The sequence below is a fragment of the Mustela nivalis genome (assembly GCF_964662115.1).
Source record: "Mustela nivalis genome assembly, chromosome: 14".
Lineage (NCBI taxonomy): Eukaryota > Metazoa > Chordata > Mammalia > Carnivora > Mustelidae > Mustela > Mustela nivalis.
Genome location: NC_139033.1, coordinates 47725844 through 47747145, shown reverse-complemented (window position 1 = coordinate 47747145; position 21302 = coordinate 47725844). Strand labels below are relative to the sequence as shown.

At 44.0% G+C, this 21302-nt stretch overlaps 1 protein-coding gene and 1 long non-coding RNA gene across 7 annotated transcripts in view; one reads left to right on the top strand and one right to left on the bottom strand.

Annotated features, from left to right (window-relative positions):
* Window positions 1-14249: 14249 nt before the first annotated feature.
* The window catches only part of SETBP1 (SET binding protein 1), a 362812-nt gene continuing 355759 nt past the window's right edge, over window positions 14250-21302 (top strand). For 4 of the 6 annotated variants that reach the window (XM_082698922.1, XM_082698924.1, XM_082698923.1 and 1 more), the window contains exon 1: window positions 14250-14673. The gene's annotated coding sequence lies outside the window, so the exon portion shown is untranslated. Of the gene's footprint in view, window positions 14674-14731; window positions 15307-15806; window positions 15947-21302 lie in introns of those variants that run through there. The other 2 variants (XM_082698925.1, XM_082698926.1) reach the window with 2 other exon arrangements.
* On the bottom strand, window positions 17721-20514 carry LOC309847971. Its single transcript, XR_014302750.1, has 2 exons — window positions 20229-20514; window positions 17721-19236 (listed from the first exon to the last, which is right to left on the bottom strand). It is a non-coding gene; the product is annotated as an uncharacterized lncRNA (long non-coding RNA).

Here is a 21302-nt window from a genome sequence, read left to right as displayed (position 1 = left end):
AAAGATACAGATGTAGTGAAAAGAAGGGGCATATGCACCCCATTGTTCACAGCTGCAATGTCCATAGTGGCCAAACTGTGGAAGGAGCCAAGATGTCTTTCAATGAATGAATGAATAAGGAAGATGTGGTTCATGTATACAATGGAATATTACTTAGCCATCAGAAAGGATGAATATCCACTATTTGCATCAACATGGATGGAACAACTGGAGGGGATTATGCTAAGTGAAATAAGCCAAGAAGAGAAAGACAATTATTTCATTCATATGTGGTATAAGGAATAGGGTGGAGGACCACAGGGGAAGGGAGAGAAACCTGAATGGGAAGAAATCAGAGAGGAAGACAAACCATGAGACTCTGGACTCTGGGAAACAAACTGAGGGTTACAGAAGGGAGAGGGTTGGGGGGATGGGGTAATTGGGTGATGGGTATTAAGAAGGGCATGAGTTGTGATTAGCACTGAGTGTTACATGCAACTAATGAATCTTTGAACACTGTATAAAAAGCTAATGATATTCTCTATGTTGGCTAACTGAACATTAAAAAAAAAAATGAGCAAAAAAACAATCTAGAGGCACCTGGGTGGCTCATATGGTTAAGCCTCTGCCTTCAGCTTCGGTCATGATCTCCAGGTCCTGGGATAGAGCCCCCATGTCAACCTCCCAGTTCAGTGGGGAGTCTGCTTCTCCATCTCCCTCTGCCTTTCTCCCTGTTTGTGCACTCTCTATATCTCTCAAATGAACAAATAAAATATTTTTAAAGACCTAATATATTTAACCTGGTAAAATTATTTCCAATTTATGAATCATGAGCCTACACATAAGTGCATGAGAGACTACTTAACCCTTTTCAAAATATCATCTTTGTCTTGTTAGTTTACTGTATATTTGTTGTCTTTTTAATTAATTTCTGCTATGACTTTTATTTCCTTCCTCCCACTTGGATAGGTTTATTTTGCTGTCCTTTTTCCTCATTTTGGTAGATGTTAAGATCAGTAATCTTTCAGGTTCTATTCTTTTCTATTACATACATTTAAGACTGTAAATTTCATTCCAAGCTTGACTTTAACTGCTCTCCAAAAGTTTCAACGTATTGTATTTTAGTTATTACTTAGGTCTAGCCTATCATTGTGATTCCTGCTTTGACTCATGAATTGTTTAGAAGTATATTGTTTAATTTTCAACATTTGAGATTTTAGGTTATTTCTGGTTATGTCTTTGCTATAAATTTCAATTTAATTTTTTTGTCATAGATCATTATCTGACTTTTAAAACATTTCAATCTTTTGAAATATGTTAAATCATGTTATACAGTTGATGTTACATGCATGTCCTTTCTGTATTTTCTTTTAAAAAAAATCACTTCCCATGATCAAGTGGGATTTATTTTCATGATAAAAGTGTGATACAATATTTGCAAAATCAATCAACATAATACATCACATAGAAAAGAGAAAGGATAAAAATCATGTGATCATCTCAATAGATACAGAAAAATTATGGGACAGAGTAAAATATCCATTGATGATAAAAGCCCTCAACAAAGTAAGTTTAGAGGGAACATATATCAACATAATAAATAAATAATAAAAGTTGAAGTCAACTGGAGAAAAAGTCACATGAATTACTGGTTACTTATTCTTTGGGTAAATACCCATTAGAGGAATTACTGGATCATATGGTAGTTCTATTTTTAATTTTTTTCTGTATTTTCTATTGATTTGTGCTTTAATCTGGATATCTTTTACTGAGCTTGCTTCCAGTTTACAAATTCTTTCTTCATTTGTATCTAATCTGCCATTAAATCTATTATTGAAACCTAATTCTCTGTCACTGAGGGTTTTTTTTTTCTTCTAGAATTTCTATTTGTTTCTTTCTTTTTTTAATGAGAAGTATGGATCTGGTGAAATTCTACAACTTTTCTTAAACATGTTAATTGCAATTATCTTACAGTTCATGTTTGACAATTCCAAAATCTGGATCAACTTTTACTCAGTCTTTATTATCTCTTTTTTCTTTTATCCGTCTCCTTAGATGCACAGTAACTTTTGATTGAATGCCAGACATTGTATATAAAAATTACAGAAATTCTGACTGATATTACTTTTCTCTAGGTAGCATGCGTTTTTGATTCTTACAGGCACTTCAACTTAATTTAATCAGGCATTGAATTAATTTGGAGCTGGGCTTTTATTACTGTAAGGCCTAGTCTGTTTTTAATTTATCCTTATTTCTCCTAAGATGAGAGCCTTTAAGGATTCCAAATGAAAGCCTGGGAGTATTTACCAGACCCCTCATTCTTGGTAGGGCCTGACCCATAATATTTTCTTCTCGTAAGTTTGGCTTCAGAAAGCTCTGTTTACCTTCTTAGCCTCTTAGCATGTTTTCTTCTTGACCTCCCAACCTCTTGCTACATACTGCTTAGGAATCATCACATTTCTCAAGAGGAAAAGCAGTGCAAGAGTTACTTGTCTGCGTTGTATGTCTTTCTGGGACTCTGGCCCTTCAAGTCCTGGCTGTCTTGGAAGTTGTAAACTACATTTTTGTTTTCCCAGCCTCATGATATTGTCAGGCCCTACAACTTTTCAGAGTTTTAGTTATTACTTCCTACTTGGTTTCTCAGACTCTTGCTCTATTCAGGGCTCCTGAATCAGCAAATGTCTTGAGGGAAGAAATAGTGCAGAATATCAGTCTTCCTCAGTACATTTTCCTTCTTTGGGAGATGCTGGCACCTCATGCTTTGGCTTCCTTGGTTACTCTTAAATGCCTTCAAACAAATGTTCTTTGTTCTCAGTGGGTGGGTAGGTATGATACAAGTCACTTTATTACAGCCAGAAGTAGAAGTCTGTTTATCCTGCCATGTAGCTAAAAGCCTACTGTAAGGCATCCTAAATCTTAACCTTAAGTTCTCCTTAGTCAGTAGATGTGTAGAAGGGTAGAGAGAGCTTGGGAATATCAATAGCAGAGTAGAGGAGAATACAGGTAGGGAGGCACGTAGGTATATGTTGTTGATAATCTGGTATCTGCCACCATAGATGGTGAGTAAACTAGGTATTGCCTCCCTTGGCCAAAATACCTGAATGTCCTGAGATGGCTTGTCCTCTCTTTCTTGGCTTCTCTTTCTTACCAAGAACAGAGTATCCTGACTCTTAATGTGTGTGACCAGGTAGGACACCATGTTTCTGGCATTCCTTCTTCAGGGTGATAAGAGCTAGGTAGACAAATACTCTTATCTAGGCACTGCAGAAAGGAATTGCCAAAAAAAAAAAAAAATACAGAAAATAGTTTATGCAGAAGTTTGCAGAGGGAGGTATCATTTGCTAGGGAACAGTTGCTGCAAAAAAGAAATCTATGGCAAGCATAACCTCTAGCAGTAGTTGGTAGCCAACACATAGTTTGAAATTGCTGAAGCAAAGTGATTGTTTCTCCTCCTGATTGACCACCTAAAATCCACTGGGCAAGATAGAACACTTGTATTCACACAAATGACATAATTCTGCTTGTTTTAAGTGAACCAATTTTCCATCATTTACTCTTTAAACCAACTAAAAGCTGGGCCTTAAGTAGAAGCTATTTTCCAACATAAATGAAACAGTCTTTACAGTGTGTAAGAACTTTTAAAACAACTTCCCTCACCCTACCTCCTCAATTCTTCTGCTGGTGTCTTCCTCACCTTCCACAATATGCACATTGATTTCCACATAAAAATTCAATCCTGCTCCAGGCCTCAAAGCAATCTGATTTAAGGATGAACTTAAGTAGTCTCTTTATTCTCCCCTTGAGCCAGTAGGGTGATGCTTAGAGCCTGGTCATTGTGTAAGCAATGTTGGAGCCTCTTAACATGCCCTGGTGCTAAATATTTTATTTCCTGCCAGATTGTCTATTCCTGTACCGATCATTGGACATGACTCACTGCCCCACCAGGGCTCCATTCTGACCACCCAGTGTCCCTTGAGTTTCAGAGTCAGAGATACCTTCTGGGACACCACCACTCTACAAGGTATTCAGAAGACTCCACTTTTGTTTTAATCTCTGTTATGGTCACCATTTCTAAGGACCTGACTTAGAAGGTATCCTTTTGCCAGATCTGGTTTTCTGTCTTACTCTGACAATCTCTTCTTTCTCCCAGACCATGGACAGATCTTTCTTATGTTTTGCTACTCTGGCTTCACTACCACCATTCTCTACCTACGTATGGGCACACCCAAAACTTAATCTTTGACCCTTTATTGAAGTGGTGACTAAACATTTATTATCACTGTTGGAAGCTTGCCCTACATTATATGGATGATCCACTGCTTTTAGGGTGCTTTCCCCACAAACTCTGCCATACTTTCAGAACCAGACACTAAGATCTGACCCTTTCACACCTACCCTGGCACAACTAATACATATACAAATCTTTAGATAAGAAATATAATTGCCTTTTATCAGTCTTTTGTTTCACATGAGTGAAAAGATTTGGTCACCATTTTCATAGGTAGGCACTCTTATTTAAAAATAGCATTACATAGATAAGCCTATGTTTTATCTTATACACAAAGGTTAAATAAAATTAAATTTTATTAATTTGCATATTTTGTTTCTCTTTGTTTGTTTCTCTTGGTTTGAGACAATCACATTATGTATCACAACTCTACAACCATAAAGAGGTTGCTCCAGTGGCTAAAGCATTAAACACAGAGAGTAATAACCTTCAAAGGATGATATGTCACCACAAGTAGAATTCTGAGTGACATAAAATTATAATTCGTACAGAAGAAGGAAAAAGAAAATCTAGGTGGATAAGATAATGTGCAGACTTCTTCCATTTGCCTACTTGGCATTCATTATCTTACACCCATCATCTCACTATTTAGAGAGAAGGAATTGTTGAGAAACTGAGGACAAGGATGGAAAAACATGTACATGCACATAATATAATTGATGGAAGAAAGTTCCAGAACCTGATGGACTCCTTTTCTGTGTACATCAGTTTCTTCTAATTTTAAGTACAGATGACACAAATTGATTAAAGACAATATAATCAATAATAATACTCATAATATTGTATATAATACTCATAATATTGTCTATAAGGGAACTCATTTACTTATAATACAGTGAGATGTTCAGAAGCTGATGACCTTGGTAAAACTAAGGGTCCACAAACCTGCAATTTGTCCTATGTCATTGCTTCTGACTGAACTTCGGATATTTTATATTCAGCTTTTCTGGAGACCTGAAACTAGAGGTTGTGAGTTCTTGTCTGGATTAAGAGTGTTTTCCAGGTTAGGATGGTATCTTACTTACCCTTCTTTACATTTCTCATAGTGCCTATCATTATGTACCCAGTGGCTTCCAAGATAGATGGATGGATGGATGGATAGATAGATGGATGGATGGACAGATGGATAGATAGATAGATAGACAAATGAATCCTACATCTTTTCTTATGAATATATGCCATTACTGTAATTCATTTTGCTTTACAAAAAAAAAATTACCACTATTTTCAGAAATACTCCATATACAAATTTATGCTTACAGCTTATTCCTAACCCCTCAAAATATTTTTCTTCTACTTTTTCCCTCCAATACATCTTCTTACTATCAATTACTACAAGATAAAAATTAGAGTAATTGCTAAGATAATATCAATCTAACTGTGAAGCATTCAACCTTATTTTCTTTCCTTTGGGCCACAATTCAGAATAAAAATGGATGATCACAAAAACATATGCCAAATTATTTTCTCAAGGAGAACATCCCCAAATTTCCCTTCACAGGGGTGTTTGGTTGCTGAATATCTTCATTCTTCCTTCTTGTTTTTCTAGTTAGAGTTGGTCTACAGAGGGAACAACCAAGCCCTGGCAGCTATTTTTAATGGAAGGGCTCTGTGATTGCAGTCCAGAATGGTTTCTAAACCTGGCTTTGTCACCTGCATGAAAATTTAGGAAAGTCAGTTTATCTTTCTCCTTTTCAGTTTTCTCTCATCTTTAAAATGAATTGCTTGGTCCAAATGATTTCTAACGAACCTGCCAGCTCTATAATTTGAAGTCCCAGTGTTACTCTGATTCATTTAGTTTAGAAGACTGAAATCAACAAGTTCATTCAATACTCTAAAGAGGTGATATAAGGAGCATCCAGGTGCCTCTGTGCTGTTTACTAGCTAGGCAATACTGTAATAGAGCAGTTTGAATGGAGCCATGGTTAGAAGGGTGGACTTTGGAATCAGGCTACTGGGCTTGGAAGCCTAGGTCCACAAACTACTGGTTCTGTAACTTTGAGCAATTTGTCTCAGCTCCCTCAGCTGGTTCAGTTTCATGGCCCTTGCTGTGCATTCATTTGCAACTGGGTTTGATGCAAAAACATTTCTAACTACCTATCTAGTTTCAGTATCCATAGTACTATATTTGATATGAATAGCTTAACTAATAAGGGATCAAGAGTGACTCTGGATTCCAATCCCAGAGTCTGGAATAAACCCATTAGCCAACAAGCTTGGCTCAAATTAATGTTTGCTTGTGGCCATAATCCTATCATTCTAAAAGCTCCCCCCACCCATGATCATTAGGCCTTTCTAATGCTTACATGCCAATGGTCAAGGCAAGACCCAATTCCAGTCAGCAATAATGGGCTGACAATTCCACAAGTTTATAAAATACTCCATGGTAAAACTGAGCTACCCAGGTTGGACACCCCAGCTTTCTATTTATGTCCTATGTTTCTTTCTGGGCAGTTCAAGTGGACCAAAATTTGTACTTGAACTACAGCTTACTTGGATTTCTCTTCTTAACTCTTAGTTTCAGAGCATCATATGGACAGCACATATGGACAGTCTCTTTCCTAAGAAGGAATCCTTTCTACATCTTCATATTTGTGGGCAGAAGGTATAATGTGTATTATCTCTTGTATCTTGAATTTACTGGTTCCCATATAATCTTCTGTGCCAAAATTAATTACAAGTGCATAAGGGCAGGACAAAGTTGTATACAGAGGATTCTTCTACTATTAAGAGCTATAGCTGGTCTTGGGTAAGAGGTTGAGAATAAATCACAATGTCTCTATTCTTCAAGTTCAACCACTAAGAAATGAAGGGGGAGTGACCACCTGATTCTAACATCTCATGGATCTCTTTCAATAGCCTGAAAGTTCTCAAGGTAAAGGACATTCTTAATCGTTCTTATATGCATAGTACTGAGTACAGGTCAAAACAGCAGGTTCTCGGTGAAAGTTTAATGACAAATACACTATGTATCTCCTAAACTCTTACAGCATTTAGCACAATCTTGGCCACATAGGTGCTTATCATGCATTATCTCATTTAACCTCACTTAATCCTCACTAATACCCTAAAAGAAGTGGAGTTGCTATCAGTAGGTCTGTTTTTTAGATAAAGAAGCTGAAGCTCGGAGATATTTTTCTCAGGATGAGTTAACCCAAGCCTGCCTAACTTCAAAGCTCAAGTTCTTCCACATGTGACAAGATGACCCTGTGCTGGAAATACATACGTTTGCGGAGAGTTTTAGCTCTTTATTCTAGACACACCTGGAGTGTCAGTCCAGCCCATTCCCCATTGTAGCCACATTCCCTGTGGTCCTCCTGAAGAAACTCTTAAGGCTGGAGAGTCTTGCGTGTGACAGCCCCTTGGCCTTAGGCATAGGTAACAGGGATGCACCTTAGATTCGTGGGAGGTGACTAGGTACTTTTTTCTATGAGAAAATGGAATCACAAAATGATTGCAGTTGAGGGTTGTCATGGAGTGTAAAAGAAGCCAAAGCCAGACATATGCTAAAGTTGTGAAGGAGCAAAGCCAAGCATCTTACAGAGAAAATTTGTTCCTGGAAGGATGAAACAGATATATAGAGAAAAGCACAGGTAAGAGTGAGTTGGACTCTGACGCTGGAGAGGGAGAGAATGAGAGGAGCTGCCTGGCAACTTCCTATATCTGGCTTCCATGACATTCCCCTGTACCTTTTCAATAAGTTCCCCTCAGTTTAAACAAGCTCTCTCTATATCGCCTTTCTGTGCATACCTCTACCTGTTATGGCCCAAGTGGGTAGATTCTTGAAGGGAATAAAAAGCTAGCATCTTCCCATGGTTATTTCTCTGAGATCTCCTTTTGATTCCTGTGTGATATAAACATAAACTGCTTTTTTTTTAAGATTTTATTTATTTATTTGATAGAGAGAGATACAGAGAAAGGGAGCAGAAGCATGGAGGAGCTGGAGAGGGAGAAGCAGGCTTCCCGCAGAGCGGGGAGCAAGACATGGGGTTGGATCCCGGGACTCTGGGATCCTGACCTGAGCCGAAGGCTGCCACTTAACAACTGAGCCACCCAGGTGCCCCTAACATAAATTCCTTATAGCTGGCCCCCTAAGGCTCAGTTAGGAATTGGGGGCATTCCAAATCCTGTTGCAGATTTGGGGCACTCTGAAGTCACAGTGACAAAAAATCTGCCAGGGAACAAGAAAACAAAAACCCAGAAGAATGCCTCCTCCCGCCACCTTGCTGCCTTTCAAGTATTGAAACCTGGTCTCTTGGAGCATCCACCAAGAACCACATGCCAAGAACACTTCTTTTACTGAATTTATTGCAGCTAGGAAGACGACGTTTCCTCCACTACAATCCAGCCATTGTCAGATCTGGAATTCCCTTCCTGGGACAATTACATGTTGCTCTTGCTAAGCTCCAAATTGCTTAGGAACTGCAGTAGCGTTAGGGAAGCCTCTGGAGAGACGATCCCTTTCCAACATGGGGTTGGGGTGGGAATAATCAGGAGTGGAAATTAACTTCTCATTTCCTGGAGAGAAAAAAAGATATGATGTGGACTTCAGAGGGGGGTGAATTAGGCTGCATCTGGTGAGAGTCATTTAAATAGGCACATCATCTAGAATAATCAAAACCAGTATTTGAAAAGAATTATCTAACTTTGCAATGTAACTTTATATCTGGTATTTCCTGTAAGCCTCATGATGATTGATACCTTAGGACAAAATTCCAGTTTTCAGCTTATCCATGAGGAAACCAAGATAGAGGGTACCGAAATGATGTGCTCAGCTTTACCTATCCAGTTAGTGTCAGACAGAACTAAAACCCATATCTACCATTTCTGTCTCTCCGCTATACCATTGATTGATTGACTGATCGATTCACTCATTCATTTCATTCATCCATTCATTCATTCATGATACAGGACCAATGTTCATCCAATATGTATAGATAGGCATGATGGTGTTAAAAGAATTAGAACCTTTGAATAATCATTGCTCCAAACTCACCCTCATGCCCTTTGCACTATTGCCCTGTCCCTCCTGAAACTTCACATGATCCAAAGGCTAAAGAGAAATCACGTGGATGAATAAGGTCATGTGTCTATGTTCATTCTGACCAATTAGTCTTATGTCATATCAATAGTTAAGTGTTTTTGACATTCCACTAACCCTTACCAGACATACACTGGACTCCAAGAACACCTGTATGCAGTGAAGATATAGAGGTGTAATACAAAGCCCTTGATCTCAAGCAGTTCTCAAGCTAGAGGGTAGTGATAAATAAGAGCGCACAGTATCTTCTGGATACTTCTCATAGCAGGGAGTTCATTACTATTTAAGACGATCTATTCTCATCTTAGATCCAATCAGAGAGTTTTGCATTATATTGAGCTAAGATCTGCCTCCCCGTTACATGAGCTGATTAGGACTTGCTATACCCTCCAGAGCAGAGTCAGCAAACTAAATCCTATTTTTCCTGAAACTTCCTTACATATAAGGATAGCTTTCACATCCTAATTCAATTGACCCCGATTTGTTCTCACTGTCCTGCTGGGATTCTCCTATGTCCTGGAATCAAATATGGAGAAAATTCTATAGCTGGCTCGATGCTTAAACATATTCCCAGTTTCCACATTTCCAGAATTGTCCCCAAACTCCAAATACAGCATCATCACTCTACAGTCCATGGTGACTATCACCTCCTTTGGTTAGGTGCACCTTCTATTCATGTACTTTACTTAAGAGGTTATTCTAAGTATCTGGATCATATTCTCAGGGCATGTGTTTTCTTTTGGATCAGTGATTCTCAAAGTTGGTTGCATAGTAGAAGCACCTGGAGCATGTATTATCAAGACCAATTAAATCAACATGTCTCCCAAGCATCTCTAATTCTCCTAGGTAATTCTGATTCACAGAGAAAAGCATGACATTAGATAATACTACCTCATTTTCCAAAACAGGTGAGACTCCATACTGTATATGAACCCAGAAACTGGAGGTGATTAGCTCTGAGCATGTGATTTTAGATCTTGTCTTCAACTTCTTAAAAATAAAGAATGGATGGGTTTGACTCTTCTTTTTATCTTTAGCTTCAGAGAGGTAAAAATGACATAATCTACTCTTGTACTTTGAGCCATACTTGACTTGAATATATGCCCTTTCTCTGATTTTCAGGTCATGGAGGGAACAACTTATCTTGAAGGACCTTGCAGATCCTTGCAGTATCTCTGATGGGGGGGCAGCTGGGGCAGGGAGGGGTGTTTCATGATGGTCATTTCACAGGCTACATGCATGCATACCTATACCACCAACAAGTACCTATACCAGCAACAACAAGTCAGCTACTTGGTGATATCAGAGGAACAATTATTCTTGTCCACACTTGACATTGTCCATGCAAGACACAGCTCAGTCCTCAATGGTCTAGTCTTTGTTTAGAAAAATAAGTTACAGAAAAAAAAAAAGTGGGGCGCCTGGGTGGCTCAGTTGGTTAAGCAGCTGCCTTCGGCTCAGGTCATGATCCCAGCCTTCTGGGATCGAGTCCCACATCGGGCTCCTTGCTCGGCAGGAAGCCTGCTTCTCCCTCTGCCTCTACCTGCCATTCTGTCTGCCTGTGCTTGTTCTCTCCCCCTCTTTCTCTCTGATAAATAAATAAAATCTTTAAAAAAAAAAAGTGTGTAAAAGAGAAAAGGAAATGTGTATATTAAATAGATAATAAATGTGCAGCAATTCTAAAGAGGATATGACATCTGACCTTACCCTACTATTGCTGCATCTGTGTTCCATGAACTTTACAAATGTCTCCTTTCTTGTATTTCTATACATTAGGTGTAGTTAGAAGTTTGCGTGATTTTTCCCACTTGGTTGTAAATTCTGAGTTGGAATCTCTAGTTGCGCTACCATTGTGTCCTGCACAGTCCATACTATGTAATTATTTGCTGAGTGACTGAAAAATGCCATCACTGGAGACTGTATAAAATGAAGAGATGGTGTGTTCTGTGCATGCCCATCAGCCGCTCAGGTTGGCCCATTATTTTCTGTAGGATCCTGGGAACCTGGGTATTGGTTTCTTAAAATTGCATAGTAGCAATTTTCAGACTAACTTCTTTACCACCTTCCGATTTTTTTGTGTGTTTTAGGGTCCAATTCTCAGATAACAAAAAAAAAAAGTGGTCTACTAGGGAAAGAAGATAAGAATTTCTGGGATATTTAGCTAGGATTTGAATATAGGTTGTTATATCAACAAACATTGCATCCAGGGATGGGGCTTTTATTTTTAAGAAGCCTTTATTATTATATACCAAAAAGTATTATATGGTAAACATTAAAATATAACCTATATATGTAACATATACTATGTGTAGATGTATATATCGTGTATGTAAATATTTTATATATGTGTGTTTTATATATAGATACATAAAACAAAGAGCAAGAGGGTTCCCTCTTCCTTATCTTCCTCTCATCTCTCAGGATTGAGAAGATGAGCAACATGCAAGGAAGGAACTTTGGATGAGAAGTCAAGGTACATAGAATCTAATCTATTCATGGCTTTGCCTGAACATAGTGACCTGGACAGTCCATTCCATCTCTATTCCTGTTTTTGCAGCTTGAAGATGATGAGGTCTGGCGAGGTGATCTCCCAGGTGAATTCCTCGGTGAGAACTCCTCAGGTGAACTTTTATTGCACTGTAATTCTGTAGACTTACTTAACATCTATTATAATGGATTTTTCATAAGGCGTGTGCTTCTTTGAGCTGCTTTTCAAAGAGACACAACACAGGAAAGAAGACCCTGTAAATATGCCTGGATTACAGAAAGGCAGGGATGTGGGCAACAAGCTTTAGTTCTGGCTTAGAGGACACCAGAAAGCATAAGCTCATGGGCAAACCCTTCTGATTTCTGGGGTTCGCTTCCTCCACTTGGGAAGTATAGGAAATGGCCCACATGCTATGTTAGTCTTCCGTGGGCTTGGGTGTAGGATTTCAGAAATCTGGGTACACAAGGAAATGGGCAAAGGTCATCTGATTACAGAGAACGGTTGTTTTGACATTGTATTTTGTTCCTTGATCTCCTACTTTCAACAACTCACTTGCCCTGATTATTTCTTTTCTAATTAAGAATTACTTGCCCACCAATAATAATATTCTAATATAAAGGGTAGCCAAAGACCTATTGAAACGTTGCCACAACAGATGTCTTGCAGTAATGAGTAAGAGAACAAGTTTGGGGCCAATCAGGGCCCCCAATCCTCTGGGGGCGTGGCGGGGTGGGGGGGGGAGACAGCAAGGGTACTTGGGTCGGAAGGGGGTGAACTATCTTGAACTATCTTTTCAGAACCAGACTGAACCTCATCCTGGGACAGGGACCAGGATGGGAGTTGGGGCATCCTCCCATCCAGACCGTGTCTCCCTTGTCTCACTGCATTAGTATGAGCGGAGTGTTGAGAATGAAGATGTTCTGTAGCAAAACTCAAACCAGCAGCCAACCCCTGAGGTCAGCAGCTGAGGTGGTTAGTAGGGGGACATCCCCAATCACTACCAAATCATTCCTCAACCCCAATGTCCAAAAAGTCTCTTATAGAAGGGGTTAGTCAGAGTTCTCCCAGAATCTGAGCTCCGAGTACACCATACGTGGAGGTCTTTAAGCAAAATCACTTGCTTCCTGAATCCTATCTGCCCTCTATTATCCTGTAATATAGAGGTCCCTGAGGAGTGCCATTTCCCAGTTGCAAGTGAGTTGCTTGAAAAGCTCCCCCTTTGCAACCCAAATACAAACATTCAAAGGTATTAGCATACGACCATATTTTGTATGAACTGAAGATACTTCATCTTATTCTTTCCACCACTCTGAAGAGGAAACTGCATGCCAACGTGCATTTGCCATCTTTCTGCGTCTTTCCCCTCATCAGGTGTCCAATTTTTGTGATAACAAAAACATGCACCTAAGCAACCGAGTGCGTGTATGTCGCTTAACAACAAAAAAATAATAAAATAAAATAAAATAAAATAAAATAAACCTCTGAAAGTGAAATGCAATTACCAGGTTCAAAAAAAAAAAAAATGCACCCAGTTTCCAGAGCCTATCACATCTCGCGCCTCATCGCGCAGCTCCCCCCAACACTGCTCCTGTTGTGTCAGATAGTGGCAGTGTTGAGCCCGGGAACCCGCGCCGAGCCCGCGGCGATCCCCGCGGCCGCCCAGTCCCCGCGTCTGACTCCGGCGCGCAGGAGCCACTGGGCCGCGAGGGCGCTGGGGAGCGGGAGGGGCGCGAGGGGGCGGCGAGGGGTCACCGGTCGGCCTCCACGAACTGTTTTCCTCCTCCCCCAGCAAGACCCCACTCCCTCCAATTGATCGAAATTCACCGAAATTCACCGAGAGAGGGAGGGTGTAGGGAGAGGTCGCTCGCTGGTTACCGGCTGCGCCTCCCCCCGGCTCGAGCCGGGAAGCGGCCCCCGGTCCGTGGGGCGAACAGTGTGGGCGCCCGCGCCCCCTCCGAGGCAGATCGCGGGGTGGCGGTCCCCGCTCGGCTCGCCGCGCGGCCGCTCCGATCCTCCCCCCCTCCCCCGCCCGCGCCCTCCCCCTTCCTTTCACTAGGACTCCGGGACTCGGGAGAGGGCGCGGGAGGCAGGCACACGGGCCCGACCCCACTCCAGCGCTCGCCGGGGACGCGGGCGGGCGGCGAAGGGACGCGGCGGGGGCGCGGGGCGGGCGCGGCCATGGAGCGGCGGCGGCGGCGGCGGTGGCAGCAGTAGCGACCGCGGGCGGACGAGCGGGCGGGCAGGGCCGCCCGGCGCCGCGGACCGAACTGCACAGCTCAGCAAAAGCGCCCTCGCCCTCCGCGCGCCGCCTCCTGCGAGCCCAAACCCGGCAACATTTTTTAAAGCTCCAATCCATCCTTTGAAGAAAAGGAAAAAAAAAAATAGCATTGATCGGAGAGACGGGGATATATATATATATATATATATATATATATATATATATATAATTTTTTTTTTTTTTTGGGCTCCTGCTAAAATTAGCCGGGCTCGCCGCGCGCCTGTGTGCGAGTGTGTGCGAGTGTGTGTGCGTGCGGGCGTGTGTGTGTGTGAATGTGATTACTCCAGGACTCCTCGGGCTCCGGAGACGCCATTTTCCCCCTTGATATCTCTCTCCATAAATCGGTGGCGCGGCGGAGGCGGCCGCGCCGGGCGGGAAGCGCGGGGCCGGCCGGGGCGCCCGCCGCTCGCCGCCGCCTCCGCGCGCCCGGGGGCCCCGGCGCCCCCCGAGCGAGGGCGGCCCCCCCGCGGCTCGCCGTTTGACAGATGCTCATCGCCATGGAGTTGCCGCAGCAGCACCTTTGGGGGCTCGGGCGAGCGACGGGAGCCGGGATCTGAGCGAGCGCCGGGGCCAGCGGAGCCGGAGCCGCCGGGACATGGGTGAGCACGCGCCGCGACCTTGGCCCGGGAGCACGGCGCCCAGCCTCCCGCGGCGCCGCGGGCCCCCGCACGCCCGGGGCCGGGGGCGGTGTGTGTGCCCTGTATGCAAAAGTTAACGTCGCCTCGCCGGGGCTTTGACTTTGCACCGGGCGGGAAGGGGGAGACGGGGCCGAGGGGGCGGGATGCCGGTCCCCGCCAGGCTGCGGAGGATGGGCGCGATTCCGGCCCGCCCGCGGGTGGGCAGCGATGCTGGCTCATTTGGAGTGGCCCGTTGGTGGCGGCGATGGTGGAAGCGTCGGGCGGGAGGGTTGGGAGCTTATTGAGTTTCGCCTAATCTGATTCCCCCCCCAACCCCCCCGCCTTTTGCACCCTCCCTCGGTCCAGCCGCCGGCTGCCGGGGCTGGCGGGTTTGGCGTTGGTGGAGTGGACTCGGGAGGGGGAGGGGGTAGGGAAAGGGGTGGGAAGCAGCGGGATATATATATATTTTATTTTGGGGGGTCTCTTTGTAACTTGCAGGTTAAGTGGAGCTAGAGAGCTACATTGTAACCTAGTTGGATGGGGGGGGGGTGTATGAGAATCTAACGTGTCTTTAATAGAAAGAAGAACAGGGAAGAAGTGGTCCAGCCGGCGAAGGTTGGTGTGTGCTTGTGTTGTGGCTCTGTGTTAGTCTTTCTCTTAAAATCTTAATCAATGGATCTGAATCTCTTTCTCGTGCTCTCCGGTTTTGGGACTCTGAAAAGACAGGAATTCCCTTAAAAGCAGACGACTGCCTTTTTTGAAAGCACGCATTGTGTGTGTTTCTAGAGGAGCCCTGGGCTGGAGAATTAACGGCAGGCTTCCCCGTTCGGTGGTTTCCAGTGGGAAATCACTCCGGAAAGGGAGCCCTTCAGTATCGATTTATTGTTTTTGTCTTTCAAACCATTATCTCTTTGGCTAAAATACTGTCCGAGAAGTTCCACAGAGACAGAGTCAGGTAAACTGGACTGGGCAGATCTTCAGCAAGATGGTGATAACGGTGATGCCGTTTTGGGTGTCTGTTTGTGATGGAAGCATTGCTGGGTAATAGCGATTTCTGATCGGTAGAGCATGCTGGTTCTAAAAAAATAAGTGACTGCCTAAATGCTGTCTTTCAGCCCCCCTCCCCTACACGCTGCATACACCCCTCCTCCCATGACCCACACGCTTACAACAATTCTGAAATCGGATCCAACTGGAAAGATTTTCTTTGGAGATCGGAAAGTTATGCAGTTGGAAGTGGAAGATGAGGCTAGAGGTACCGGGGGTGTGGGGTGTGTGATTGCCCCCTCCTGCTGAATTGATTCTTTATGTGTGTGTGTGTGTGTTCTGAGGGTGTGTATATCCATCTAAAAGGACTGTTGAGGGAAGGATTTCCGATTCGTTTCCGCTTCAAATAAACTGTCCTGATAATCTCATGGTTGGCGTCTAATGCTAAAAGGCCAATTTGTGTGTCTCTTTATCGCCTCAGAAACTCTTCCAAAAGGGTGGGTTATTCTGGAATTCTATAACAGCTACTTTTCCTTCCAAGCCCCCACCCCCTACCCTCCACTATCCACACCTTTTTCCCCCTTGAGTTCAGTTGGAGTCTGTGGTCTTTAAGAAGATCTAATACTACTTGTTTTCCTCTTACATTATTTTTTGTTCTCTTCCTTTTCATTCCTTTGCTCTGTATCCTGGTTTTTTTTTTTTTTTCCCTTGTAGATTCGTACAAAAAAACTCATTTCATAAAGTAGCTGTTACTAAAACTATCTTACTGTTGGGGACCCACCTCCTACCCTCCTTTAGTTCACACAGGTAAATCTGATTCGCCCCATTCAAACTCATCTTCATTTGCAAAACGTGTGTAGATGCGCGCGCGCGCGCGTGCGCGCGTGTGCGTGTGTGTGTGTGTGTGTGTGTGTGTGTCGGGAGGTGGGAACAGGAGTGGAGTAGAGAAGAGGAACGTGGAGAGGAAGGGTGGTGTTCTGTGCAGGCCACATCTGCAGCACTGGGGCCAGACCTGCACGGTCTGGGAGAGTTTCCTTTGCTTACCCCAGTTAGACGTCGTCTGGCCGGGATGGGGAGGCGGGGCCAAACCGGCCAGGGGCGTGTGAGGGAGGAGAAAGTTTGTAGCACTTTAAAATGTAGCCAGTTTACAATCCCTGGTCACTCCCTCCCCCTTCTCTCTTCTGTGGCTTCCACCATCCTGAGACTCCTGGAGGGAGGCTTGATCTCCTGCCCTGACGCAGGAGTCCAAGGTTTCAGAGCGAAGTTGAAGATGTTGTGTTTTCCTCTATACTTCGTGAAATTCTCTGCTACCAGGGAGGGGCGTTAAGACAGATCAGAAGAGTAAGGTGGAATCTGAGAATATTTGCAAACTTCAGGGAAGGTAGCCTGAGAATATGGGGAGACCAGGTACTCTGAAAGTGCGGCTTTGCCCCTTATGCCTCCTCCCCCGGTAAGACAAAAAAAAATCTTAGTCTTGGGAAGTTGAATTGGTGCAAAAGCTGGGCTGTGGGCACGGCTAGCCACTCTAGTAACCTGAGCTGGGCTGGGGGAGGTGGTGGTGAGGGAATGCAATCGGGAGCCTGAGGAGGGAAACGGACTTGTCGCGCGGAGCAGGGAAAATAGACGCGTCACTGGAATAAACAAACTGGCCTTGGGGGAGGGGATGGCTTGTAGCGAACGTAAGGGGGCGTGGCTGAAAGGCAGCGGTAGGGTAGGAAGGGGCCACTTCTGGCTTGGGAGAAAATATCAACTGCCTTATATGTTCATAAATGGGCTAGGCAAGTGAAGGGGTGTAATCCGATCTTTTGTATGTTAACATCACAGTGTTACATAGGAAGGCGCTGCTGGCAGGCCCAGTTTTGGACTTCACACAGGGGAATCCTAGGGGTATCCCTGAGTGAACCTCTTCAGTGCTAGGAGGGCTTCTGGTCATGTACTTGCATTATTCACAGCAAGGTACTTTGTAAATCACCAAGTAAATCACAAATTTACTTTGTAAATCACCTGACCAAAATAAGGGTTGTGAGAAAGAGAAAACAGTGTTTGGAATATTTGTAGAATTTAGTTGAAAACAGTAGGTGGGGAGAGGCAGGAGGCAGGAGTTTGCTGAAGAAGAAATAAATAGGTAGGCATTTCCTCTGGATTCCTGATTCCATTTTTGCTGTTATCTTGACTTTCAATTCCATTAGGGGCTGAATCGATACTTCTCTGGCACAAAAACGTACCTCTAGGAGAGTTCTTTCAAGCTGGTCATTATTTTGAGATGTACTTCAATCTCTGCTCAAAGCTTCTCTGAAATATGCAAAAGGAGGAAGATGAGAGTGGTTAGATGCATGGGACGTCCTTTCTGGATTCTTGCAGAGACACTGAAACTTGGCTGGGCCTCAGCCTCCCAGAATGCCAGTTTTTCCCTTGGAGACTTGAAGTTTTAATTGAAACCAGAAAGCTATTGAAGGCAGACCCAGCCAATGAAACCTTGTTTTCTCTGCTGCTCAGGAATGGGAAATAAATAATTTTTTGCTGATGGCATTTCAAGTTGCTTCAGTTCTGTTCTTGCCAGAAGAATGGGGTAAATTATTGTTAACACATAGGCATTGTCAGGAGTTGCAGGGCTTTAAAAAATGGGATGGTGTTATTGAGTTTACTCAGGTCCCCACTGGAGGTCTGTGGGGAAGGGCGGGGGAGGGGGGCTACTCTTGTCCAGGAGTTTCTTCCCTGAAGAAAAGGAAGCCTCATAGAGTCCTTGCCTCACATCACTCTGCTTGGTCCTTCGGATCCTGTGATGAGGGGAACAAAGCCATTCAACTTCCCTTCCGTTCTGTGATCTATTATGAAACCTGGGGAGCTTCTTAAAATGGTTTAAGCCAGGATTAAGTGAGCACCATCACCATCCTACATAGTGCCTTCGGTTTGAGCTTCTGTTAGAGCTATTTCAAAGGCAGCCCTGGTGTTTTGCAAACTCTTCATCGAGTTGCAGACACTTTGGGTCGCCTAACACTTGATAAATGCAGAAAAGTAAACACCAAGTTATCTACCCCATGATTACAGAGGGTAGATGCCAGCTTAGTCTTATTTCACTCTGGGTTTTCATGTCCATTTTTCACTTAGCCTTCAGCTGGATTCCGATGTCCATTTGGACATACCAGGTTGGAGCAATATGAAGTGTGTGGGGAACTGTGACCTCAGATGACCAAGTGCAAGTTCATGGGCCCTTAGAATTCTTATCTGGAATTTTCAAAGTTCTTTCAAAGTTTTAGGTCAGAGCAGCATCCCTTTCAAGGTTGGTTTTCTTATCCTCAGAGGGTTCCCTCCAAGGTTGAGGGAGCATTTTTTAAAGCAGCCTTTGGCTTACAGTTGACTTCCAGTTCATTTCAGAGCAAACGATGCCAGGGTCACATGGAGAGTGAGAGCAGACCTGAGGTCCACGGGACACCTTTTGAGGAAGCAGATAGCCCTTCCCAGGAACTGATGATGAATTGGGAGACTCTTGAGAAATAATTGTAAGCGAAGTCAGCTGAGCTGATCCCTGGCAGACCTAGGCGTCCACCTTTCTAAGTGCTATGGGGGTGGGGGCAGGAGAATGAATGAATAGTAAGCAGATAAGAATTGCAGAACTTTTACCTGGGACCCCACGGCTCTGTTAAAGTGTGAACAGCATCACACCTGAAGTGACAAGATCTGCTTCAGATCCTGTCCTTACTACCTCCCAGCTAAAGGACTCTTGGCAAGTTATTTAACCTCTTTGAGCCTCAGTAACCTAATCAGGAAAATAGGGATAAACATGCTTACCCTGCCTACTTCACAGGGGTTGGGAGGATTAAATAATACCAGCTAATTTCTGTAATTGAACTCTGAGAGGATTTCCATGCTGCCTCCTGGAAATCTGTGCCTGGGATTATTGTCTCCGTAGCCCAGAGGTTAATAACCCTCTGGTGTGACCAGAAATGCCTATAGGAGCCCTTGGGTTCTAAGATAGTTGGGGAATACTTGTTTTCTGCTCATGAGTTGACTCATAAGAAAAATGTGTGCATACATGTTTGAAATCAGTTGAATTATTCGATGCCTTGTATAAGCCATGTGTATCTAAGACTCAGAGTCTCAGATAATAGGCAGTTTGGGCTCGCAGATGTTGGGGCTCAGGAAATGTTCTTCGCTAGGAAATGAGAGGAACAAAAGGAAAAAGACATGGACATGCACAGAGTCGGGGCAAAGGGGGAGAGAGAGTGAGAGGGAGACTCTTCATAAGGAGCCCCAGGGGCTGAGCAGTAGCATCTAGGTTGAAGTGTTTAGCCTCTCTTAAGAAAAGAACTCCTAGCAAGATTGCCTCTGTCCCAGCAAACCTAGTACATTGTCTAGAGTCAGGAAAGTTCTTCACAATCGGTTTGCTGCTGGCCTCCCCTCGATTGCTTCTCTTTCTCTTTCCCATGATTCCTGGCTGGCCCTGTCCAGCCGCCTGTATGCAGCACACACCAGGCAGTGTTCTCCAGTGATCCCCATTTTACACAACACTTGCTGACCTCTGCTCCCATCAGACCTGTTTCCTCGCTCACCTTGGGCCCTCTGGATGTGTGTCCGCCTCCGCACCTGGGCTGGCTCTGTGTTGCTGCCTCCTCTCTGGAAGGTGTCCCGATGGGTCCCTTTTCGCCAGAGCATGCACCTCTTAGGACATCAGACCAGCTCTCAGCTCTGCACCCCGGTCTCCAGAGCACTTCGGGTCTCAAGCACTTGCCTGGCAACCGGCTCACAGCTCAGGCTGCCTTGCTGTTTGTTGTCACTACCGCCCTTGGCTATGAGTCCTTCAAGAAAGGGACCAGGTTGGCCCCATGAGGGGTTCCTCCTTGGGAGTGAGTTCCATGCTGTGAATGAATGGCAGAATTTATGCAGAGGTAGAATCTTAAAAGCAAATGTTTAAGGTGCGCCAGAGCTCTGCTCCGTGAAGGAGCACAGTGTGCACCTCTTACACAGAGTGAATGAGAACCACTTGTGTTAATGGCTTTTTATACTTTTGGCTATCTTTCAGGGGCAATCACCCACTCCGTCTCTCCCTCCAAGCCTACGAGGTAATGATGTTTTACCCCATGTACATCCTACCATCCGTGGATTCACTCATTCATCCAATCATCAGCTGTTTCTGAAGTGCCTCCTAGAGCCTCGTTGGCACACTGGTGCACCCAGCTCTTGGCTTTCTCTGAAAATTCCAGTTGCTTTTTTTTTTTTTGTCCACCACACTCTTTTTGGCACTTAACCATGCAATCTTCTTTGTTGCTTTAGTCCAAGTGCTTGCCCACTCCTCGGTGACTGAGCGAGCCTGGCCGCAATGGAAAGGAAGCTGGTGCAGAGAAATGCACTCGGCGGGGCAGGTCCAGGGTAGGGCTTGAGGGAAGCAGGCCATGGCTGGGCTGGCCACCTGTCAGCCTCTGATGGAGGACAGTCTGAGCTGTCTTGTCCCTTGCTGGAGGCGTCCTGAAGTAAAAGTTTGATTGCTATGGAAGGAGGGGACCATTCTGAAATTCAGTGATTGTGTAGCTAAAAATGTCCCAGGGATTTTGAAGCTTTTTTTTTTCTTTTTCTTTTCTTAAAACTCAGAGCTCCTCAGACCCATTTAATGGCACCCCAACAACTAT